Source organism: Salmo salar, chromosome 12 (assembly GCF_965601325.2).
Source record: "Salmo salar chromosome 12, fSalSal1, whole genome shotgun sequence".
Taxonomy (NCBI): domain Eukaryota; kingdom Metazoa; phylum Chordata; class Actinopteri; order Salmoniformes; family Salmonidae; genus Salmo; species Salmo salar.
Genome location: NC_138302.1, coordinates 100,821,272 through 100,847,985, shown reverse-complemented (window position 1 = coordinate 100,847,985; position 26,714 = coordinate 100,821,272).

Genomic DNA, 26,714 nt, shown 5'->3' with positions numbered 1-26,714 from the left:
AATACTTATGTAAATGTGATATTTCAGGGGGAGTTTACATTTCCAAAATGTCTTAAAAACATGTTTTTGGTTTGTCCTTATGGGGTATTGTGTGTAGATTGATGAGTTATTTGTATTTTTTTTTTGCCATTTTAAAATAAGATTGTAATATGTCAAATGTGGAAAAGGTAAAGGTGTCTGAATACTTCCTGAATGCACTGTGTATATATATTACATTTACATTTACATTTAAGTCATTTAGCAGATGCTTTTATCCAGAGAGACTTACAAATTGGTGCATTCACCTTATGATATCCAGTGGAACAACCACTTTACAATAATGCATCTAAATCTTTTAAGGGGGGGGGGTTAGAAGGATTACTTTATCCTATCCCAGGTATTCCTTAAAGAGGTGGGGTTTCAGGTGTCTCCGGAAGGTGGTGATTGACTCCGCTGTCCTGGCGTCGTGAGGGAGCTTGTTCCACCATTGGGGTGCCAGAGCAGCGAACAGTTTTGACTGGGCTGAGCGGGAACTGTGCTTCCTCAGAGGTAGGGGGGCCAGCAGGCCAGAGGTGGATGAACGCAGTGCCCTTGTTTGGGTGTAGGGCCTGATCAGAGCCTGAAGGTATGGAGGTGCCGTTCCCCTCACAGCTCCGTAGGCAAGCACCATGGTCTTATAGCGGATGCGAGCTTCAACTGGAAGCCAGTGGAGAGAGCGGAGGAGCGGGGTGACGTGAGAGAACTTGGGAAGGTTGAACACCAGACGGGCTGCGGCGTTCTGGATGAGTTGTAGGGGTTTAATGGCACAGGCAGGGAGCCCAGCCAACAGCGAGTTGCAGTAATCCAGACGGGAGATGACAAGTGCCTGGATTAGGACCTGCGCCGCTTCCTGTGTGAGGCAGGGTCGTACTCTGCGAATGTTGTAGAGCATGAACCTACATGATCGGGTCACCGCCTTGATGTTAGTGGAGAACGACAGGGTGTTGTCCAGGATCACGCCAAGGTTCTTATCACTCTGGGAGGAGGACACAAGGGAGTTGTCAACCGTGATGGCGAGATCATGGAACGGGCAGTCCTTCCCCGGGAGGAAGAGCAGCTCCGTCTTGCTGAGGTTCAGCTTGAGGTGGTGATCCGTCATCCACACTGATATGTCTGACAGACATGCAGAGATGCGATTCGCCGCCTGGTTATCAGAAGGGGGAAAGGAGAAGATTAATTGTGTGTCGTCTGCATAGCAATGATAGGAGAGACCATGTGAGGATATGACAGAGCCAAGTGACTTGGTGTATAGCGAGAATAGGAGAGGGCCTAGAACAGAGCCCTGGGGGACACCAGTGGTGAGAGCGCGTGGTGCGGAGACAGATTCTCGCCACGCCATCTGGTAGGAGCGAACTGTCAGGTAGGACGCAATCCAAGCGTGGGCCGCGCCGGAGATGCCCAACTCCGAGAGGGTGGAGAGGAGGATCTGATGGTTCACAGTATCAAAGGCAGCAGATAGGTCTAGAAGGATGAGAGCAGAGGAGAGAGAGTTAGCTTTAGCAGTGCGGAGAGCCTCCGTGACACACAGAAGAGCTGTCTCAGTTGAATGCCCAGTCTTGAAACCTGACTGATTAGGATCAAGAAGGTCATTCTGTGAGAGATAGCAGGAGAGCTGGCCAAGGACGGCACGTTCAAGAGTTTTGGAGAGAAAAGAAAGAAGGGATACTGGTCTGTAGTTGTTGACATCGGAGGGATCGAGTGTAGGTTTTTTCAGAAGGGGTGCAACTCGCTCTCTTGAAGACGGAAGGGACGTATATACATAAATATATGTATATATTTATTTAATTATGAGTGAAAGCACTTTTATTTGTGTTTTTTTTGTTCCATTCCCCACCCAATGGTCACTAAACAGCTGTCTCTGGTGATACAGTCTTTTACAAATCTGTAGAAACAGAACCACATCTATAGCAGCCAGATCCTTATTGAAGCATCTCATTCAGGTTGGTCGTAATTCAAAGCTGAAACTTTACAAACGTAACAAGGCATTGTATCCTCTATGCATGTAATTTAACCCTTCACTGTCTCATGGATTACTTAAACGCATTAGCAGGAAATCTGTCCTCATAATTAGTGTCTGTGCATTACACTGTTAGTTTACACCTGTTGTTTACGAAGAATATGACAAATACTATTTGATGAGATTTTTATTTCATAATTTGTGTCTGGTGTGGGGCGATGGGGTAACAGGAGCTGGCTTCTCTTTTAGATGTATTTTAATCACTCTAATTCTTAATGACTGCTGCGTTGGCCATCGGACTTGCAGGGGCTCGTGTGAATGTAGCCTACATAAAGAATCAAGTCCATCCACATGTAGCCAACATAAAGAATCAAGTTCATCCACATGTAGCCAACATAAAGAATCAAGTCTATCCACTTGTAGCCAACATAAAGAATCAAGTCTATCCACATGTAGCCAACATAAAGAATCAAGTCCATCCACATGTAGCCAACATAAAGAATCAAGTCCATCCACATGTAGCCAACATAAAGAATCAAGTCTATCCACATGTAGCCAACATAAAGAATCAAGTCCATCCACATGTAGCCAACATAAAGAATCAAGTCTATCCACATGTAGCCAACATAAAGAATCAAGTCCATCCACATGTAGCCTACATAAAGAATCAAGTCCATCCACATGTAGCCAAGATAAAGAATAAAGTTCATCCACATGTAGCCAACATAAAGAATCAAGTCCATCCACATGTAGCCAACATAAAGAATCAAGTCTATCCACATGTAGCCAACATAAAGAATCAAGTCTATCCACATGTAGCCAACATAAAGAATCAAGTCCATCCACATGTAGCCAACATAAAGAATCAAGTCTATCCACATGTAGCCAACATAAAGAATCAAGTCCATCCACATGTAGCCAACATAAAGAATCAAGTCTATCCAAATGTAGCCAACATAAAGAATCAAGTCCATCCACATGTAGCCAACATAAAGAATCAACTCTATCCACATGTAGGCAACATAAAGAATCAAGTCTATCCACATGTAGCCAACCTAAAGAATCAAGTCTATCCACATGTAGCCAACATAAAGAATCAAGTCCATCCACATGTAGCCAACATAAAGAATCAAGTCTATCCACATGTAGCCAACATAAAGAATCAAGTCCATCCACATGTAGCCAACATAAAGAATCAAGTCTATCCACATGTAGCCAACATAAAGAATCAAGTCCATCCACATGTAGCCAACATAAAGAATCAAGTCTATCCACATGTAGCCAACATAAAGAATCAAGTCCATCCACATGTAGCCAACATAAAGAATCAAGTTCATCCACATGTAGCCAACATAAAGAATCAAGTCCATCCACATGTAGCCAACATAAAGAATCAAGTTCATCCACATGTAGCCAACATAAAGAATCAAGTCCATCCACATGTAGCCTACATAAAGAATAAAGTTCATCCACATGTAGCCAACATAAAGAATCAAGTCCATCCACATGTAGCCAACATAAAGAATCAAGTCCATCCACATGTAGCCAACATAAAGAATCAAGTCTATCCACTTGTAGCCAACATAAAGAATCAAGTCTATCCACATGTAGCCAACATAAAGAATCAAGTCTATCCACATGTAGCCAACATAAAGAATCAAGTCCATCCACATGTAGCCAACATAAAGAATCAAGTCCATCCACATGTAGCCAACATAAAGAATCAAGTCTATCCACATGTAGCCAACATAAAGAATCAAGTCTATCCACATGTAGCCAACATAAAGAATCAAGTCTATCCACATGTAGCCAACATAAAGAATCAAGTCCATCCACATGTAGCCAACATAAAGAATCAAGTCTATCCAAATGTAGCCAACATAAAGAATCAAGTCCATCCACATGTAGCCAACATAAAGAATCAAGTCTATCCAAATGTAGCCAACATAAAGAATCAAGTCCATCCACATGTAGCCAACATAAAGAATCAACTCTATCCACATGTAGGCAACATAAAGAATCAAGTCTATCCACATGTAGCCAACCTAAAGAATCAAGTCTATCCACATGTAGCCAACATAAAGAATCAAGTCCATCCACATGTAGCCAACATAAAGAATCAAGTCTATCCACATGTAGCCAACATAAAGAATCAAGTCCATCCACATGTAGCCAACATAAAGAATCAAGTCTATCCACATGTAGCCAACATAAAGAATCAAGTCCATCCACATGTAGCCAACATAAAGAATCAAGTCTATCCACATGTAGCCAACATAAAGAATCAAGTCCATCCACATGTAGCCAACATAAAGAATCAAGTTCATCCACATGTAGCCAACATAAAGAATCAAGTCCATCCACATGTAGCCAACATAAAGAATCAAGTTCATCCACATGTAGCCAACATAAAGAATCAAGTCCATCCACATGTAGCCTACATAAAGAATAAAGTTCATCCACATGTAGCCAACATAAAGAATCAAGTCCATCCACATGTAGCCAACATAAAGAATCAAGTCCATCCACATGTAGCCAACATAAAGAATCAAGTCTATCCACTTGTAGCCAACATAAAGAATCAAGTCTATCCACATGTAGCCAACATAAAGAATCAAGTCTATCCACATGTAGCCAACATAAAGAATCAAGTCCATCCACATGTAGCCAACATAAAGAATCAAGTCCATCCACATGTAGCCAACATAAAGAATCAAGTCTATCCACATGTAGCCAACATAAAGAATCAAGTCTATCCACATGTAGCCAACATAAAGAATCAAGTCTATCCACATGTAGCCAACATAAAGAATCAAGTCCATCCACATGTAGCCAACATAAAGAATCAAGTCTATCCAAATGTAGCCAACATAAAGAATCAAGTCCATCCACATGTAGCCAACATAAAGAATCAAGTCCATCCACATGTAGCCAACATAAAGAATCAAGTCTATCCACATGTAGCCAACATAAAGAATCAAGTCTCTCCACATGTAGCCAACATAAAGAATCATGTCCATCCACATCCCTCTCCCTCTAGTACTTAAGGGGGTAAATAAAATATAACAAGGGCCAAACATCAAGAGGTGTTTTACTGTTTATTTATGTCATGTCATCTGAACCGGTAAATATCTAAGTAAACAGCCTCCTTTTGAAGAGACACTTAGTGTTAAGGAGAGCGTCCAATAACACTGCCTCATTTGTCATGTAAATAGTCTGTCAGCAGACCTCAGAAGGCCTCAGTGTAGACAGGCAGATTAGACTGTCATCGCGGACAGGTATCTCTGAGGGAGGACTGATGAGAGATTCAGGTCAACTAAACCTTGACATGAAGACGGATCGGACTGATACAAACATTCTGAGGCATCTGAGGACATGAGAACATCTTGAATCAATCAAACAAATAAAATAAAACTTTATTTGTCACGTGCGCCGAATACAACCGTGAAATGCTTACCTACAAGCCCTTTTAACCAACAATGTAGTTCAAGAAAGAGTTAAGACATTATTTACCAATTAAACTAAAGTAAAAATTATAAAATGTAACACAATAAAATAACAGTAATGAGGTTCTATTCAATCTGTATAACGGAAAATTTGCTTTTCAAGGTGATTGAGATTTGAAGTCAATGTTGTCGTGTTAGTAGAGACGCTGAATCTATCGGCTCAATTGGACATTTCTATCATGCAATTTGTAAGTGCTCTATAGTAACCTGGCCTAGAAGGCAACATATAGAACAATCTGTAAGTGCTCTACAGTAACCTGGCCTAGAAGGCAACATATAGAACAATCTGTAAGTGCTCTGTAGTAACCTGGTCTAGAAGGCAACATATAGAACAATCTGTAAGTGCTCTATAGTAACCTGGCCTAGAAGGCAAGATATAGAACAATCTGTAAGTGCTCTACATTAACCTGGCCTAGAAGGCAACATCTAGAACAATCTCTACGTGCTCTATAGTAACCTGGCCTAGAAGGCAACATATAGAACAATCTCTACGTGCTCTATAGTAACCTGGCCTAGAAGGCAACATATAGAACAATCTCTACGTGCTCTATAGTAACCTGGCCTAGAAGGCAAGATATAGAACAAGCTGTAAGTGCTTTATAGTAACCTGGCCTAGAAGGCAACATCTAGAACAAGCTGTGTACAAGCCAATCACACTCTGAGACTGCTAGCAAAGCTAACATATCCTTCACTCTACACACCATCAACTCTGACATTAGATCTACGAGAGAACACACACCAAGCTAAATGTGTCATTTTTCACCTTTATTTAACTTGGCAAGTCAGTTAAGAACATATTCTTATTTTCAATGATGGCCTAGGAACAGTGGGTTCAGGGGCAGAACGACAGATGTGTACCTTGTCAGCTCAGGGATTTGAACTTGCAACCTTTCGGTTACTCGTCCATCACTCTAACCACTATGCTACCCTGCCGCTCCATCATTCATCATGCTATGGGAAAGCTAACGTAACCTTTTTGTTTCTAGGGAAAAACACTTACCAAAATCTCAATAAAATCAATTCACTTGAAAGATTGTCTAAAAACAAATAAGCTTAAAATAACTTCATGCCAATTTTGAAAATATATTTGTCTGACATACTGTATGTGTTTTTTATTTTCTTGATACTTGTCCTATACGTTTTCTAGTTGTATTTTTACAGTATGCCTTCAGAAAGTGTTCATACCCCTTGACTTATTCCACATTTTGTTGTGTTACAGCCTGAATTCTAAATTGATTTTTTTTCTCTCACCCATCTACACACAATGCCCCATAATGACAAAGTGAAAACATGTTTTTATACATTTGAAGAAGCACCTTTGGCAGTGATTACAGCTGTGAATCTTACTGAGTCTCTAAGAGCTTTGCATTTGCCCATTATTCTTTTCACAATTCTTCAACCTCTGTCAAATTGGTTGTTGATCATTGCTAGACAACCTTATTCAGGTCTTGCCATTCATTTTCCAGTAGATTTAAGTCAAACCTGTAACTCGGCCACACAGGAACATTCATTGTCTTCTTGATAATCAACTCCAGTGTATATTTGGCCTTGTGTTTTAGGTTATTGTCCTGCTGAAAGGTGAATTCATCTCCCAGTGTGTAACGGCTGTCGTATAGAGGGGACCAAGGCGCCGTGTGTTGAGTGCTCATAATTACTGTTTATTAAACTCAGAACACTAAAGAAAATAACAAAGAGAAAATGATCAGCTAACAGTTCTGTCAGGTACTGAAGACTACACAGAACACAACTAAACAGAATACAACTGCCCATAAACACAATAAAAAAATAAAAAATAATATGATCTCCAATTAAAGACAACGCGAACCAGCTGCCTCTAATTGGAGATCATCCCAAAAAACTCCAACATAGAAATCGAAAACTAGAACTAAACATAGAAAAGAAACATAGAAAAACTACCCAAAACACCCCCTGTCACGCCCTGACCTACTCTACTATGGAAAATGACATCTTACTAGGGTCAGGACGTGACAGTACCCCCTCCAAAGGTACAGACTCCGAATGCAACTAAAAACAACAAAAGAAACCACAAAACAAAAGGGAGGGTAGGGAGGGTGACAATTGTCTCTAGTGCAGTACCCAGAACCTTACTATACTCTAGAAAATGACATCTTACTAGGGTCAGGACATGACACACATGACAAAAAAGTTCTAAATATTCCATTACCGTACTTCGAAGCATGTCAACCGCTGTTTAAAATCAATTTTTATGCAATTTATCTCGTAGAAAAGCGATAATATTCCGACCGGGAATCTCCTTTTCGGCAAACAGAGGAAAAATCACAAAGACGGGGGCGGCCAGGGCACGAGGCTAAGCTCACAGTCCCTTGACCGGCTACTTGAGAAAGGCGATAATGTGTTTCAGCCTGGGGCTGGGATGACGACATTCAGGTTTTTCCTGGGCTCTGAGCGCCCATGGAAGACGTAGGAAGTGTCACGTTAGAGCAGAGATCCTTTGTAAAAGATAGAGATGGCAAAGAAGTTCAAGAAATGGTCAGACAGGCCACTTCCTGTAAATGAATCTCTCAGGTTTTGACCTGCCATTTGAGTTCTGTTACACTCACAGACACCATTCAAACAGTTTTAGAAACTTTGGAGTGTTTTCTATCCAAAGCCAATAATTATATGCATATTCTAGTGACTGGGCAGGAGTAGTAACCAGATTAAATCGGGTACGTTTTTTATCCAGCCGTGAAAATACTGCCCCCTAGCCATAACAGGATAAACTGTCATTCTTCGTTTTGTTGTTTTGGTGTTCACTTTATTTAAAATAAATATTCAAGATGAGCATCCACATTCCTGCTGCATTTTGGTCCTCTCTTCATGAAGACAGCCGTTACAGATATTATATCCATCATATATCGAAGTAAACTTGGAATCACACAATCATACTGTATGTGGTGTGTGGTCCTCCCACGACGACTCGGGAAATCATTTAGTTTAGGCTGAATATTAAATAAATGATGATAAACTTCACAGGGGTGGTAAAAGTGCACGGTGATGATCTTGATGCTACTTTCCAATACATATTGAGGGTCTTATTCTGGTGACATGATGGTCAATGCTTGGCTGCCATTTGACAAATAAAAATAATCTCGCTCTTATCCATAATAATCTCATCATTTAGACTAGCCTACCTGCACTGTATCTCCGAACTGTTGGCTAGACCGCAATTGCAAAGACCAGAGTGGGCACATGTACTACATAACCCCCAAAAAACGTTGTGACAAAACCATCGATAAAGTTGAACATGTGATGGAAACCCATTTTAAATAATATATGCCATTTAGCGTACAATAATATCCAACAGAGACTTACATTTTAAGTACGGCTGGTGCGGGAATCAAACCCACTACCGTAGCATAACAGGTGACATGCTCTACCAACTGAGCTACATCGGTCCATCTAACTCATATTTAACAGCAACATTTTTATGTACACTAAGTCACACACAGCCTTTTATCCGTAACAAGTCAGTCTTATGGAAATATTTCTGCTGTCAAAATGTTGTTTTTTGTGCATATTGTTTTAATGTGGGTTTAGAATGTTTGCATGAAAAGCTGTCGTCAACTGGATGGAAACCTAGTTCGTGTGAGAAAGAAATAAAGAAAGAAACCAGCCAATTATTAGGTGTTAAAACTTCTTCGCGATCGGTGTCCCTTCCACGGGACGGTTGAGCTAACGTAGACTAATGGGATTATCATGAGTTTGTAAGTGACAAGAAAATTAGACATATCTGATATGGGCAGAAAGCTTAAATTCTTGTTAATCTAACTGCACTGTCCAATTTACAGTAGCTATTACAGTGAAAGAATACCATGCTATTGTTTGAGGAGAGTGCACACATTGAAAGCTTTCACTCTCCCAGACCCATCCCTTTGTACCCCGCCCAATACTCGGCCCTTCTGCCCACTCCCATCCCTAGTCCAGCCCTCTTCCTCTTCCCAGAATGCAAGAATTAACATGATAGTCAGCTTTGTCCTGTCAATAACTTGTTTTTCCTCAAATGGAAAGGGAAAGGGGGATAACCTTGCACAACTGACCGTATTCAACTGAAATGTGTCTTCCGCATTTAACCCAACCCCTCTGAATCAGAGAGGTGCGGTGGGGGCTGCCTTAATCGATGTTCAATATTAGCATGGAAAAAATGATGTGTATATGTTTTTTTTTTCCTGAGGGAGATTAGGTTTATTTCCTGCCTGGGCTGCGGGGCAGAGGAATTATGAGATTAACACAGGATTCAAACACCCGTTTTTAAAACAATACAGTGCCTTCTGAAAGTATTCACACCCCTTGACTTTTTCCACATTTGGTTGTGTTACAGCCTGAATTTAAAGTTGATTAAATTGTTTGTCACTGGCCTACACACAATACCCGCTAATATCAAAGTGGAATTATGTATTTTGAAATATTTTACAAATTAATAAAATATGAAATGTCTTGAGTCATTAAGTATTCAACCCCTTTGTTATGGCAAGTCTAGATACTGTGTTGTTCAGGGGTTAAAATGTGCTTAACAAGTCACATAATGTGTTGCATGGCCTCACTCTGTGTGCAAAACATGGTTTTTGAATGACTACCTCATCTCTGTACCCCACACACACAATTATCTGTAAGGTCTCTCAGTTGAGCAGTGCATTTCTAACACAGATTCAACGACAAAGACAAAGGAGGTTTTCCAATGCCTCACATAGAAGGGCACATATTGGTAGGTGGTAAAAAAAAGCAGATATTGAATATCCCTTTCAGCATGGTGAAGTTATTAATTACACTTTGGATGGTTTATCAATACACTCAGTCGCTACAAAGATACAAGCATCCTTGCCGGAGAGGAAGGAAAACACTCAGCGATTTCACCATTAAGCCAAAGGAGATTTTATAACAGTTACAGAGTTTAATGGCTGTGATAGGAGAAAACTGAGCATGTATCAACAACATGGCAGTTACTCTACAATACTAACCTAAATGACAGAATGAAAAGAAGGAAGCCTGTATAGAATACAAATATTACAAAACATGCTTCCTGTTTGCAACAAGGCACTAAAGTAATAATGTAAAGAATGTGTCAAAGCAATTAACTTTTTAAGCTGAATACAAAGTGTTATATTTGGGGCAAATGCAATACAACACATTACTGAGTATAACCCTTCATATTTTCAAGCATAGTACTGCTGCATCATGTTCTGGGAATGCTTGTAATCGTTAAGGACTGATGAGTTTTTCAGGATAAAAAAAAAGAAACAGAATGGAGTTAAGCACAGGACAAATCCTAGAGGAAAACCTGGTTCAGATTTAACAGAGCTTGAATAATTTATAAAAGAATAATGGGCAAATATTGTCAAATCCAGAAGTGCTAAGCTCTTAGAGACTTACCCAGAAAGATTCACAGCTATAATCACTGCCAAAGGTGATTCCACATGTATTGACTCAGGGGTATAAATACTTATGTAAATGAGTTATTTCTGTTTCATTTTTAAAACATTTGCTAAAATGTAAAAAAAAATATAAAAAAATAAACATGTTTTCACATTCCCATTATGCTGTATTGTGTGTAGATTGTTGAGAGAAATCCATTTTGAATTCAGGCTGTAACACAACAAAATGTGGACTAAATCTATGTGTATGAAAAGGTTCTATGAACTTTATGGCATGCTACTGTACAACTTCATGCTGTACAATACAATACCCGGCCATAGTGTGCTACTTATCATGTTTCTTTTCCATGAGGTTGTCCTGTCACCTGTCTAGGCTAAGGAGACGCTGTCTGGGTCTGGGCATCATAAGTCATCTCTCTCCTCCCGGAGAGAGAGAGAGAGAGCTGGGCCTGAGGAGAAATGTGGTGTTACATTATGCATCAGCTCCTCCTTTATAGAGTACCACAGTATGAGTCATACTACCCATAAAATCTTGAGGTCAAACCAAAAAATGGTTCAAATCGTTTTCAAACATTCATTTTTCACATATCATTGCTCCCAATCCTGCTATAGAAGACAACAGTCACCATAAAGCATGAGCAAAGTCAGTATAGAGCAGCAGACAACATGCACAATAGAGCAGTAGATTACAGTCACTATAGTGACTCCCAGTGTCTGCTCTCTACTCTCAGTGTCTGCTCTCTACTCTCAGTGTCTGCGCTCTACTCCCAGTGTCTGCTCTCTACTCCCAGTGTCTGCTCTCTACTCTCAGTGTCTGCTCTCTGCTCTCTACTCCCAGTGTCTGCTCTCTACTCCCAGTGTCTGCTCTCTACTCCCAGTGTCTGCTCTCTACTCCCAGTGTCTGCTCTCTGCTCTCTACTCCCAGTGTCTGCTCTCTACTCTCAGTGTCTGCTCTCTACTCCCAGTGTCTGCTCTCTGCTCTCTACTCCCAGTGTCTGCTCTCTACTATCAGTGTCTGCTCTCTACTATCAGTGTCTGCTCTCTACAATCAGTGTCTGCTCTCTACTCCCAGTGTCTGCTCTCTACAATCAGTGTCTGCTCTCTACTCCCAGTGTCTGCTCTCTACTCCCAGTGTCTGTCCTCTTCTCCCAGTGTCTGCTCTCTACTCTCAGTGTCTGCTCTCTGCTCCCAGTGTCTGCTCTCTACTATCAGTGTCTGCTCTCTGCTCCCAGTGTCTGCTCTCTGCTCCCAGTGTCTGCTCTCTACTCCCAGTGTCTGCTCTCTACTCCCAGTGTCTGCTCTCTGCTCCCAGTGTCTGCTCTCTACTCTCAGTGTCTGCTCTCTACTATCAGTGTCTGCTCTCTGCTCTCTACTCCCAGTGTCTGCTCTCTACTCCCAGTGTCTGCTCTCTACTCTCAGTGTCTGCTCTCTGCTCTCTACTCCCAGTGTCTGCTCTCTACTCCCAGTGTCTGCTCTCTACTCCCAGTGTCTGCTCTCTGCTCTCTACTCCCAGTGTCTGCTCTCTACTCTCAGTGTCTGCTCTCTACTCCCAGTGTCTGCTCTCTGCTCTCTACTCCCAGTGTCTGCTCTCTACTATCAGTGTCTGCTCTCTACTATCAGTGTCTGCTCTCTACTATCAGTGTCTGCTCTCTACAATCAGTGTCTGCTCTCTACTCCCAGTGTCTGCTCTCTACAATCAGTGTCTGCTCTCTACTCCCAGTGTCTGCTCTCTACTCCCAGTGTCTGTCCTCTTCTCCCAGTGTCTGCTCTCTACTCTCAGTGTCTGCTCTCTGCTCCCAGTGTCTGCTCTCTACTATCAGTGTCTGCTCTCTGCTCCCAGTGTCTGCTCTCTACTCTCAGTGTCTGCTCTCTACTATCAGTGTCTGCTCTCTGCTCTCTACTCCCAGTGTCTGCTCTCTGCTCCCAGTGTCTGCTCTCTACTCCCAGTGTCTGCTCTCTACTCCCAGTGTCTGCTCTCTGCTCCCAGTGTCTGCTCTCTACTCTCAGTGTCTGCTCTCTACTATCAGTGTCTGCTCTCTGCTCTCTACTCCCAGTGTCTGCTCTCTACTCCCAGTGTCTGCTCTCTGCTCCCAGTGTCTGCTCTCTGCTCTCTACTATCAGTGTCTGCTCTCTACTCCCAGTGTCTGCTCTCTGCTCCCAGTATCTGCTCTCTACTCCCAGTGTCTGCTCTCTACTCCCAGTATCTGCTCTCTGCTCCCAGTATCTGCTCTCTGCTCTCTACTCCCAGTGTCTGCTCTTTGCTCCCAGTGTCTGCTCTCTACTCCCAGTGTCTGCTCTCTACTCCCAGTGTCTGCTCTCTACTCCCAGTGTCTGTCCTCTTCTCCCAGTGTCTGCTCTCTATTCTCAGTGTCTGCTCTCTACTCTCAGTGTCTGCTCTCTACTCCCAGTGTCTGCTCTCTGCTCCCAGTGTCTGCTCTCTACTCTCAGTGTCTGCTCTCTACTATCAGTGTCTGCTCTCTGCTCTCTACTCCCAGTGTCTGCTCTCTGCTCCCAGTGTCTGCTCTCTACTCCCAGTGTCTGCTCTCTACTCCCAGTGTCTGTCCTCTTCTCCCAGTGTCTGCTCTCTACTCCCAGTGTCTGCTCTCTGCTCCCAGTGTCTGCTCTCTGCTCTCTACTATCAGTGTCTGCTCTCTACTCCCAGTGTCTGCTCTCTGCTCCCAGTATCTGCTCTCTACTCCCAGTGTCTGCTCTCTACTCCCAGTGTCTGCTCTCTGCTCTCTACTATCAGTGTCTGCTCTGTACTCTCAGTGTCTGCTCTCTACTCTCAGTGTCTGCTCTCTACTCTCAGTGTCTGCTCTCTACTCCCAGTATCTGCTCTCTGCTCTCTACTCCCAGTGTCTGCTCTCTACTCCCAGTGTCTGTCCTCTTCTCCCACACTCCCAGTGGGGCTGAGGTGAAGTGTCAGGTTTCAGACCACACATTTGCATAAGGAGTGGCCCGTTGGAGCGATTTCTTGTGACTGCTGCCAAGTGCATATAAAAGGAATGCCTCTAAATAATGCTGCTTTAAGCATTCTTCTATTTCTTTACATGCAGTGGTAAATATGTTTCATAGTGGTAAATATTAAAAGAAAAAGCTTCCAAATGAAATGAACACCCCAACCTCTATCATTGTTTAAACCATTTATTTCCATCTGGTGTCACTGTCCACTCAGAAGTGCTGAATTTTGGCCTAAGCTGAACTCCTTTAAGCATTTTCCTCAGTACTTCCTCTATTTCACCATTTGTTTGCCATACGTCCTTGATAAAGATAGCCTTTAGTCCAATGCACCTTTATTCCATGCAAAAGTATGTGGACACCCCTTCAAATTAGTGGTCTGGGGCTGTTTTTCATGGTTCGGGCGGCCCCTTAGTTCCAGTGAAGGGAAATCTTAACGCTACATTATACAATGACAACAGTTTGAGGAATGACAATGCCCCTGTGCACAAAGCGAGGTCAATAGAGAAATGGTTTGTCTAGATCGGTGAGGAAGAACTTGACTGGCCTGCACAGAGTCCTGACCTGAACGCCATTGAACACCTTTGGGACTACGAGCCAGGCCTAATCAGTACATCAGTGCCCGACCTCACTAATTCTCTAGTAGCTGAATAGAAGCAAGTCTCTGCAGTAATGTTCAATCAGCTAGTGGATAGCCTTCCTGGAAGAGTGGAGGCTGTTATAGCAGCAAAGGGGGGACCTAGCCTAACGTTAACTTAGTTGACTAGCTAGCTTGCTAAATTTAGATGGCTCGCTAACATTAGCTAGGTAGCTAGGTATATAGCTAGCTAGAAACATGAACTTCGACATTGCTAGCTAGTTAAATTGTGTTAAGTTGGCTAGTTTGCTATCTGATATGGCTAGTTAAATTGTGTTAAGTTGGCTAGTTTGCTATCTGATATGGCTAGCTAAATTGCTAACATTAGATGGTTTGCTAGGTTGCCAATATTCAGAAGGACAAAAAAATACCCTTTATTCTTGTAGTTACCTAATCTGGTGTGTCTTTCAATTAGGGCAATGGCCAGCCCCAGCATCGTATTCACTCCAGCACCATGTGGATGTGATAGCCAGAGGGCTGGGCTCGACAGTGCGATGATTTTACTCACATACCGTGCCTAAATATTTTGCTGGATGACCTGGGATTGTATTTAGGAGCACCAGTGCGCCTAAAAAAATAGGTATTCTAGCTTTATTACTTCAAATATTTTTCACTGTGCTCCTACATTTCTTTGTGTGTTTTTACATTTTCCAACACGTGCTCCATGTAAAAAAAAAGGATGGTGTAGAGCCCTGCAGGGGTCGCGTTAATTCAAAAAAGGAAAGAGAAAACACAGAAAAAAATGTATTTCGATGTTCTGTAAATGCAGATCTAAAATGCTTCCTATTGTTTATTCTGTTCAGTTTCAGTCAGGGTAAGTATCCAAATCATGAATGTAAAAAGAGTAATTTCAAGCATTTCAGTTGCACTTCTCCACTCAGATGAAATATATTTGCTTTCATCATTGAATCACCAGAGAGCGCTCAGACTGATGTGTAGGTTACTTTTCTCCTGTAATTTCCTCTGGTGTAGTTTTTCTCTGGTAGAAAGTAAAAATGCTAGTTAGCTGGCTACATTCTTTCTATGATACACATTAGAAATATAATGGCCATGCAACCTTTTTGCAAAATATACCTTGCTTTTTATTTTTAAGTTAATTTACTTATGTGTGGCTATTTGCATTTCTGTCTGTTGTCATCTGATGAAAGCAATATTTGTTCAAATGTGTTGCACAAATGTATTTTGTGTGAATAAAAACTGTAGTTGCACGCCCCTTCTCTCGGTAAAGGCAGGAGGCAACGGTGCACAGGGGAGAGGGATCCACTGCAGTAAGGGTCAACATCAAGTCTCGGACCACCTGTTTCAAAGCCAGCCTCTTCCCCCAAGTAACAAGACTGTCCCAACAGCTCAATCCTAACACGCATTTACAATTTTTTCATATTCTGTACACACTGAAATGACTTTTGTCTACCAGACCAATGCAATAGTTAGGTCACCTTACTACACTGCTTACTACACTTGCTGTGAGATGTTACCCCACTCTTCCACCAAGGCACCTGCAAGTTCCCTGACATTTCTTGGGGGAATGGCCCTAGACCTCACCCTCAAATCCAACAGGTCCCAGACATGCTCAATGGGATTGAGATCCGGGCTCTTCACTGGCCATGGCAGAACACTGACATTCCTGTCTTGCAGGAAATCATGCACAGAACGAGCAGTATGGCTGGTGGCATTGTCATGCTGGAGGGTCATGTCAGGGTGAGCCTGCAGGAAGGCTACCACATGAGAGAGGAGGATGTCTTAACTGTAACGCACAGCGTTGAGATTGCCTGCAATGACAACAAGCTCAGTCCGATGATGCTGTGACACACTGCCCCAGACCATGACGGACCCTCCACCTCCAAATCGATCCCGCTCCAGAGTACAGGCCTCGGTGTAATGCTCATTCCTTCGACAATAAATGTGAATCCGACCATCACCCCTGGTGAGACAAAACCGCAACTCGTCAGTGAAGAGCACTTTTTGCCTGTCCTGTCTGGTCCAGCGACGGTGGGTTTGTGCCCATAGGCGATGTTGTTGCCGATGATGTCTGGTGAGTACATGCCTTACAACAGGCCTACAAGCCCTCAGTCCAGCCTCTCTCAGCCTATTGAGGACAGTCTGAGCACTGATGGAGGGATTGTGCGTTCCTGGTGTAACTCGGGCAGTTGTTGTTGCCATCCAGTACCTGTCCCACAGGTGTGATGTTTGGATATACCGATCCTGTGCAGGTGTTATTACACGTGGTCTGCCACTGCGAGGACGATCAGCTGTCCGTTCTCTCTCCCTGTAGTGGTGTCTTAGGCGTCTCACAGTACGGACATTGCAATTTATTGCCCTGGCCACATCTGCAGTCCTCATGCCTCCTTGCAGCATGACTAAGGCACATTCACGCAGATGAGCAGGGACCCTGGGCATCTTTCTTTTGGTGTTTTTCAGAGTCAGTAGAAAGGCCTCTTTAGTGTCCAAAGTTTTCATAACTGTGTCGCCTACCGTCTGTAAGCTGTTAGTGTCTTAATTAACGACCGTTCCACAGGTGCATGTTTTGAATTGTTTATTAGTATTCCCCTAGAAGTATTCCCCGAGAAAAGACCCCTTGACTTTTTCCACATTTTGTTACGTTACGTCCTTATTCTAAAATTGTTTAAATGTTTTTTTCCATCATCAATCTACACAAAATAACGTATAATGACAAAGCAAAAACAGCTTTAAATATATTTTTTAATTTTTACATTTTTTATTTAAATATCAGATTTACATAAGAATTCAGACCCTTTACTCAGTACTTTGTTGAAGATCCCTTGGCAGCGATTACAGCCTCAAGTCTTCTTGGGTATGACGCTACAAGCTTGGCACACCTGTATTTGGGGAGTTTCTCCCATTCTTCTCTACATGTCCTCTCAAGCTCTGTTAGGTTAGATGGGGAGCATCGATTTACAGCTATTGTCAGGTCTCTTCAGAGATGTTTCATCGGATTCAAGTCCGGGCTCTGGCTGGGCCACTCAAGGACATTCAGAGACTTGTCCCGAAACCACTCCTACTTTGTCTTGGCTGTGTGCTTAGGGTAATTGTCCTGTTGGAAGTTGAACATTCACCCCAGTCTGAGGTCCTGAATGCTCTGGAGCGGGTTTTCATCAAGGATCTCTCTATATTTTGCTCTGTTCATCTTTCGCTCGACCCTGACTAGTCTCCCAGTCTCTGCTGCTGTAAAACATCCCCACTGCATGATGCTGCCACCACCATGCTTCACTGGTGCCAGGTTTCCTCCAGACGTGATGCTTTGCATTCAGATCAAAGAGTTTAATCTTGGTTTCATCAGACCAGATAATCTTGTTTCTCACAGTCTGAGAGTCCTTTAGGTGCCTTTTGGCAAACTCCAAGCAGGCTGAGAACGGGAGAACCTTCTGGAAGGTTCCCCATCTTCACGGAGGAACTCTGAAGCTCTGTCAGAGTGATCATCGGGTTCTTGGTCACCTCCCTGACCAAGGCCCTTCTGCCCCGATTGCTCAGTTCCATTTAAGAATGATGGAGGCCACTGTGTTCTTGGGAACCTTCAAAGCTGCAGAATTTGTTTAGTACCCTTCCCCAGACCTGTGCCTCGACACAATCCTGTCTCAGAGATCTACGGGCAATTTCTTCGACTTAATGGCTTGATTTTTTTCTCTGACATGCGCTGTCAACTGTATGACTTTATATAGACAGATATATACCTTTCCAAATCATGCCCAATCAATTCAATTTACCACAGGTAGAAACATGTCAAGGATGATTTAAGGAAACAGGATCTACCTGAGCTCAATTTGAAGAGACACACACACAAAGGTACAGACACAGTTAAATAATGTTTAAATAAAATAAATAAAACATGCATACGCATGCATTTTTGATATTGTTGTATGGTGGTATTAAACATGTTGTATTGTAGATATGTAGTGGTGTAATAATGTTATATGATGTACTGTTTTATCTTTAGTTTTATATGTAATGTAAGTGCCTTAGTATGTTTGGACCACAGGAAGAGTAGCTGCTGCCTTGGCAGGAACTAATGGGGATCCATAATAAACCCCAGGAAGAGTAGCTGCTGCCTTGGCAGGAACTAATGGGGATCCTTAATAAACCCCAGGAAGAGTAGCTGCTGCCTTGGAAGGAACTAATGGGGATCCATAATAAACCCCAGGAAGAGTAGCTGCTGCCTTGGCAGGAACTAATGGGGATCCTTAATAAACCCCAGGAAGAGTAGCTGCTGCCTTGGAAGGAACTAATGGGGATCCATAATAAACCCCAGGAAGAGTAGCTGCTGCCTTGGCAGGAACTAATGGGGATCCATAATAAATACAAATACCCATTTTGAGTCTAATAGCAAAGGGACTGAATGCCTAGGTAATTAAGGTATTTCTGTTATTTATTTTTAATACATTTCAAACATTTCTAAAAACCTGTATTCACTTTGTCATTATGTGGTATTGTGAGTAGATTAATGCGGAATGAAGTAATGTAATACATGTAAGAATACAGCTTTAAAAGTAACAAAATGTAGAAGAAGTCAAATAATCTGAATACTTTCTAAATGCACTGCATATTTACAATGCCACTTATAGGATTGCTTTCCTATGTTACTTAATTGATTGCTTTCCTATGTTACATAATTGATTGCTTTCCTATGTTACATAATTGATTGCTTTCCTATGTTACATAATTGATTGCTTTCCTATGTTACTTATTTGCTTACTATGTCACTTTTTTCACCACTGCACTGTTTGAGAAGCCCACAAGTACATGACCATACAATTTGATTTGACTGGATTTGATTTGTCATCACCAGGACTGCCCTCATTATCTGACATATTTTGCACAAAATAATTTACAGTACATTTTCCATTAACCTTTTTCTTAATAAATAATAAAAATCAAGAAATATATATACAAATAAACGATGATAGGGAGTAGGTACTCCTCTGGCTTGATGTTGAAAAAGCTTATTGCCTCTGACTGGCAGCTGTAGTGTCGCCGATCGGGTGGAGGGAGGGTTGGCTGTGTGAGGGAAACCAGCACCTGAACTGCAGGAGCACGGCTGCTGCTTGACAAAGCGGCGCATTGCGGGATGATGCGATGAGAGAGACCACTCTGGAGGGACGACGGCTTCCCGAGGGCTCATTGCTAAACTGGGAAAGTATGATCGTGTTTATTTTACAGTTACAAGAAAGATTAAATCGTAGTAATGTTTATAATTTGATTGTTATTATATTTAGAAAGTATTTCAGTTATTTCCAGGCCTATTGCCCCACTTTTGTTGAATAGGAATAAATTCATTATGATTTCTCTTGTTTTCATATTGCAGAGATTTCTTATCCACCTGCTCGTATGTACTGGCCTGTACTGGCCATAGCGGCCAATGGGCCCTGGTTAAAAGTAGAGCACTGAAAAGGTAATAGGGTGCCATTTGGGACTCAGACTTCTAGAATAGGAATGTGACCTGAATCTAGATTTGGGATTTAGACTAGAATAGGAATGTGACTTCAATCTAGATTTGGGATTTAGACTAGAATAGGAATGTGACCTGAATCTAGATTTGGGATTTAGACTAGAATAGGAATGTGACCTGAATCTAGATTTGGGATTTAGACGAGAATAGGAATGTGACTTCAATCTAGATTTGGGATTTAGACTAGAATAGGAATGTGACCTGAATCTAGATTTGGGATTTAGACTAGAATAGGAATGTGACCTGAATCTAGATTTGGGATTTAGACTAGAATAGGAATGTGACCTGAATCTAGATTTGGGATTTAGACTAGATTAGGAATGTGACCTGAATCTAGATTTGGTATTTAGACTAGAATAGGAATGTGACCTGAATCTAGATTTGGGATTTAGACTAGAATAGGAATGTGACCTGAATCTAGATTTGGGATTTAGATGAGAAACTCCCGTACGGACTCGGGAGAGGCGAAGGTCGAGAGCCGTGCGTCTTCCTGAAACACGACACCGCCAAGCCGCACTGCTTCTTGACACACTGCCCACTTAACCCGGAAGCCAGCCGCACCAACGTGTCAGAGGAAACACCGTACACCTGGCGACCTGGTCAGCTTGCGCTGTGCCCAGCCCACCACAGGAGTCACTAGTGCGCGATGAGACAAGGGTATCCCTGCCGGCCAAGCCCTCCCCAACCCGGACGACACTAGGCCAATTGTGTGCCACCCCATGGGCCTCTCGGTAACGACAGAGCCTGGGCTCGAACCCAGAATCTCTGGTGATTTCACAGAAGTGTGATTGACTTGGAGTTACATTGTGTTGTTTAAGTGTTCCCTTTATTTTTTTGAGCAGTGTATTATATGGTATAGTCTTTATAGTATAGTGTACAGTCTTTTTACTGTAGGGTATAGTCTTTAAAATATAGTATATAGTATTCATAGTATAGGGTATAGTCTTTATAGTATAGGGTATAGTCTTCTCTCTAATCTGACACGGTGTTGTTCTTACTTCTCTCTAATCTGACATGGTGTTGGTTTTACTTCTCTCTAATCTGACACGGTGTTGTTCTTATTTCTCTCTAATCTGACACGGTGTTGTTCTTATTTCTCTCTAATCTGACATGGTGTTGGTTTTACTTCTCTCTAATCTGACATGGTGTTGGGCTCACTTCTCTCTAATCTGACATGGTGTTGGGCTCACTTCTCTCTAATCTGACATGGTGTTGGGCTCACTTCTCTCTAATCTGACATGGTGTTGGGCTCACTTCTCTCTAATCTGACATGGTGTTGGTTTTACTTCTCTCTAATCTGACATGGTGTTGGTTTTACTTCTCTCTAATCTGACATGGTGTTGGTTTTACTTCTCTCTAATCTGACATGGTGTTGGTTTTACTTCTCTCTAATCTAACATGGTGTTGGTTTTACTTCTCTCTAATCTGACATGGTGTTGGTTTTACTTCTCTCTAATCTGACATGGTGTTGGGCTCACTTCTCTCTAATCTGACATGGTGTTGTTCTTACTTCTCTCTAATCTGACATGGTGTTGGGCTCACTTCTCTCTAATCTGACATGGTGTTGGGCTCACTTCTCTCTAATCTGACACGGTGTTGTTCTTATTTCTCTCTAATCTGACATGGTGTTGGGCTCACTTCTCTCTAATCTGACATGGTGTTGCTGGAGAAAGCTATTTCAAACCCTTGCTGGGTATTTTCTGAGATGATTTCAGAGCTCTGCTGCATGTGGATCAATTACGTTTTGGTGGGATTGATACAACAAATCAATTTTGCTGTGCACCATGATGGGTAAGGATTGCAAGAACAATTACGACAATGGATTATTTTGAAGTGCGTACACACACACACACACACACACACACACACACACACACACACACACACACACACACACACACACACACACACACACACACACACACACACACACACACACACACACACACGTGCAGGTAGGCAAATACAATGCGCATGCACACAAGCAAACACACACAGACACACACACACACACACACACACACTGTACATCTGCAGTGGCACAAAATTGTGCCACCTCAGATGTGTGTGTGTGTGTGTGTGTGTGTGTGTGTGTGTGTGTGTGTGTGTGTGTGTGTGTGTGTGTGTGTGTGTGTGTGTGTGTGTGTGTGTGTGTGTGTGTGTGCGTGTGCGAGCACTTCTAAATAATCACACCAGTCCCTGAGTTTACTCTTTGGTCTTTTGTCAACAAACAAACACACGTTAGACAGGTCCTATCCAACCACTGAGGCTTCCAGGAGGACTTGCCACCTTCTGTAAACATGTGTATGTTTTTATGGTTCTTGTTTTAGTCAGGTTTCTGTAATATCAGCTATGTAATCAATAAAGTTGGATCAATATAGGTGATCTCTCATTGGAGCAGACTAAAGGCTCAACACAGTTAATCTTTTTAATGCAACAAAAAAAAAGCCTAAATAAATGATTCAATCAAAGCCGCAATGCAGAAAGAAAAAATAACTTCATTGTTTTATTCCAGTGTATTATTCTGATGTTATGAATGGCTGTTGTTGATTTCATCTGTTTCTGGTCAGTAACACCGACGTAGCTTTTACATTATATTATATTCCCACGGGGGGCCAGTACAAAAACAAAATGCATGAAATGAAATGTATGTATTGACTACTGTAAGTTGCTCTGGATAAGAGCGTCTGCTAAATGACTAAAATGTAAAATGTAAAATGTAAATTATACATTATAGTGGACAGGCATCACATTAAAGGGCAACCAGAAATTCTGAATGAATTCACACAGCATAGGAGGCTCCCGAGTGGCACAGAGGTCTTCGAGAGCCGTCACTACAGTCCCTGGTTCGATTCCAGGTTGTATCACATCCGGCTGTGATTGGGATTCCAATAGTGGCGGCGCTCAATGGGCCCAGCATCGTCCGGGTTTTGGCCCGGACGTATGCCGTCATTGTAAATAAGAATTTGTTCTTAACTGACTTGCCAAGTTAAATAAAGGTTAAATAAATGTAAGAAAGAAAGCATGGCTCTACTTCTCTCAGCAGTCTGAGGTGGATCTCTGTCTGCATTCTGTGTGGGGTGTTACCATTGTCTAGTGGAAACCTGCAGAGGCCACTAATCACCAGGTACCCTTGGTGTTTCTGTCCGTTATTATTATATTACCTATGTTGTTTTTTTTAGTTGCTTGATTTGCAGTTCCGTGAATCAGTTAAATGCTTATTGGTAAACAAACCGACACAGTGGTATCAGCTTTGGAGACCGGAGGTGTTGACCGAAGTCAGTTGAATTGGTAAACAACTGCGGGAATAAAAAAAAAGCAATTCATTTCTGTATTTTCTTTGGGGAGATTTAGGGAGAAAACAGCCTGATTAACCATAACCCAGACCTGAAACTTCACAGGCTATTTCTTCATAGTAACTTTGTTTTATGTTATCTAAATTAACTTTCCCATTTGTAATGATCCTGGATTGATTTGTAAGCAACGATGACAAATTGTAATTAGTTGGAGGAGCAGAACAATTTAGTACAGGCTACATTTCAACAGTAACTGTAGTACAGGCTACATTTCAACAGTAACTGTAGTGTAGTACAGGCTACATTTCAACAGTAACTGTAGTGTAGTACAGGCTACATTTCAACAGTAACTGTAGTACAGGCTACATTTCAACAGTAACTGTAGTGTAGTACAGGCTACATTTCAACAGTAACTGTAGTGTAGTACAGGCTACATTTCAACAGTATCTGTAGTGTAGTGCTGGCTACATTTCAACAGTATCTGTAGTGTAGTACAGGCTACATTTCAACAGTATCTGTAGTGTAGTACAGCTTCCTTCCGTTATCGTACATATCATGCTACATACTTCACAGAGTATTGTTACGTAGCATGATAAGTCAAGTGATGTAATGCAATAACGCAATGTATGTTATGTGATAAACACTTCATTTCCATCATGTAAAACTGCCAGAGTGTTTCATCTGTGTTATCAAGTGAACTCGTCGCGTGGCACCAGATTACCATCCAATGATTCATTATATGGAAACTGGGGCAGGAGAGCAACACATGCAGCTAGGGGTTCAGTTGAGTGATGCTTCTGGGAGAGGAGAAATATGACGTGGAAATATGTCGGCAGCAGTACAGGGTCTGACTATAAAGCAGTTCAGTACAGGGCCTGACTATAAAGCAGTTCATTACAGGGCCTGACTATAAAGCAGTTCAGTACAGGGCCTGACTATAAAGTAGTTCAGTACAGGGCCTGACTATAAAGCAGTTCAGTACAGGGCCTGACTATATAGCAGTTCAGTACAGGGCCTGACTATAAAGCAGTTCAGTACAGGGCCTGACTATAAAGCAGTTCAGTACAGGGCCTGACTATAAAGCAGTTCAGTACAGGGCCTGACTATATAGCAGTTCACTGTAGTGTAGTGTAGTGTAGTGAAATGTAGTGCATTTTAGTGTAGTATAATGAACTGAAGTGTAATGTTTTGTAGTGGAGTGGAGTGGAGTGTAGTGTAGTGGAGTGGAGTGTAGTGTAGTGTAGTGTAGTGGAGTGGAGTGTAGTGTAGTGGAGTGGAGTGGAGTGGAGTGGAGTGGAGTGGAGTGGAGTGTAGTGGAGTGGAGTGGAGTGGAGTGGAGTGGAGTGGAGTGTAGTGTAGTGGAGTGGAGTGGAGTGGAGTCATGCCAGAAGAAGAGAATGCATTTGAATCCTGATCTTTTTTCACTAATTGGTGTTTTGATCAATCAGACCTGCTCTGAAAAACAGCTGATTTTAGAAGATCTGATATGATTTGTCAAAAGACCAATTAGTGTAAAATATATTTAAATTGGTCTGTGTAAAGGCAGCCAATGTGCTGTCAATTTATTTATCATGTTCCTGAGGAGAATAATGCCACAGAACGACGTCTTGGTTCTTTCTAACCCTGTTGATTTTGAACATAAAAACTTTCCTTGGTAAACGGGTTGCAACCTCATATCCCCTAATAAACAAACAGTCAACAATACATAGTTAATGAAATGTAAGATATCAACTTCATGTGGGGGATGCTGTACCTCTCAAGTACTTAGCATAATATATATATATATATTTTTTTTTTAACATTTTCTGGGAGCAAGCAAGTAAATAATGTGCCTATTGAAACAGAATCCCAATGGAAGAGATTTAAAAACATGACTCACATCAACTGAGTGACCATCTCTAAACTGTAGATTATTTAGAATGAAGGATATCTAGAGAAAATCGGACTTCTCTGAAATGAAAATGGATTAACGCTTGAAAAGAAAAACAAGTGTCCCACCCCTATACCCAAAAGAATAATTAAAACATAAAGTGGATAGCAGAGAACATGCCTACCATTTACCCTCACCCCTAGTACAGACCAGAGCCTTAGATATGAAGTTAACCCTCACCCCTAGTACAGACCAGAGCCTTAGATATGAAGTTAACCCTCACCCCTAGTACAGACCAGAGCCTTAGATATGAAGTTAACCCTCACTCTTAATACAGACCAGAGTCTTAGATGTGCAGTTTTAGAAAAGCATTACATAGTAATGTTGCTAACGTGCAGCGCTGCGAGCCAGAAGGTTGTAGGTTCGCAGACCGCAGCGAACAAGGCTAAGGGTTAAAATATATCCTTTGTAACAAAAGCATGAATCTACAGCAGCATCGTATTTGCCGGTCAAATAATATATATATTTTTTGTATTATTATAAACACATTTCATGCAATTCTACATCATTTTACATGACTGGAGACAAGCAGAATGTATTCTAATACAACAGCAGAGCATGTGATCTGAGGGGAGTGAGGAGTCGGTGTAATTTGTCTGGAGCGCAGAGAGGATTTAAAAAAAGATAGATCATTGGCCTTCGGCTCAGCCATGAGCTCCGGGCATGCTATAACCAGCATATTCCGGGTTCTTTTTATCCCAATTCTTTTAATTAGGCCTATTCTTTTCTATTTATATAACCTACCCCACCACTATTAATGTGCAGAGATGTTGATATGAGTTGATCAAGATAAATAAGTGTGTTTTTTTTAAAATAAGGAGTGCGTGGTGACATGTCACTGGAGCCAGCTATAGACATGTCAACGTCAACTGAATCAAATTGCTAGTTAAACATATAAATGACCACAACAAAGCCAAGGTAGCTTTGAAGGAGATGCTCTTTCCACTGTGAGAGGAGAGAGAAAGAGAGAGAGAGAGAGAGAGAGAGAGAGAGAGAGAGAGAGAGAGAGAGAGAGAGAGAAATAGAGAGAGAAAGAGACAAAGAGAGAGAGACAGACAGACAGAGAGAAAGAGACAGAAAGAGCGAGAGAGTTACACAAACTAGTGTTTTCTGACAGTCATACAAGCTTTTGAAGACTCCATGTAACGGTGGTGGCCTGAAAACTACAGTGAGGCATCAAGGTACAGCCGGCCTTTGTCTGGTGTTTAAACTACAGTGAGGCATCAAGGTACAGCAGGCCTTTGTCTGGTGTTTAAACTACAGTGAGACATCAAGGTACAGCAGGCCTTTGTCTGGTGTTTAAACTACAGTGAGACATCAAGGTACATCAGGCCTTTGTCTGGTGTTTCTATCATATGGCATAGGTATGTTTCTACATTATGATCTGTGTTGATTTAGCTCCAACTTCTTCAACGAGGATGAAGCTTGAATTGAAAATCACTGTAATAGTTCAAAATGATGGGAATGGGTGGACTGGGACCAGCATGGGTATGTGGTGTACTATAGACTGGGACCAGCATGGGTATGTGGTGTACTGTAGACTGGGACCAGCATGGGT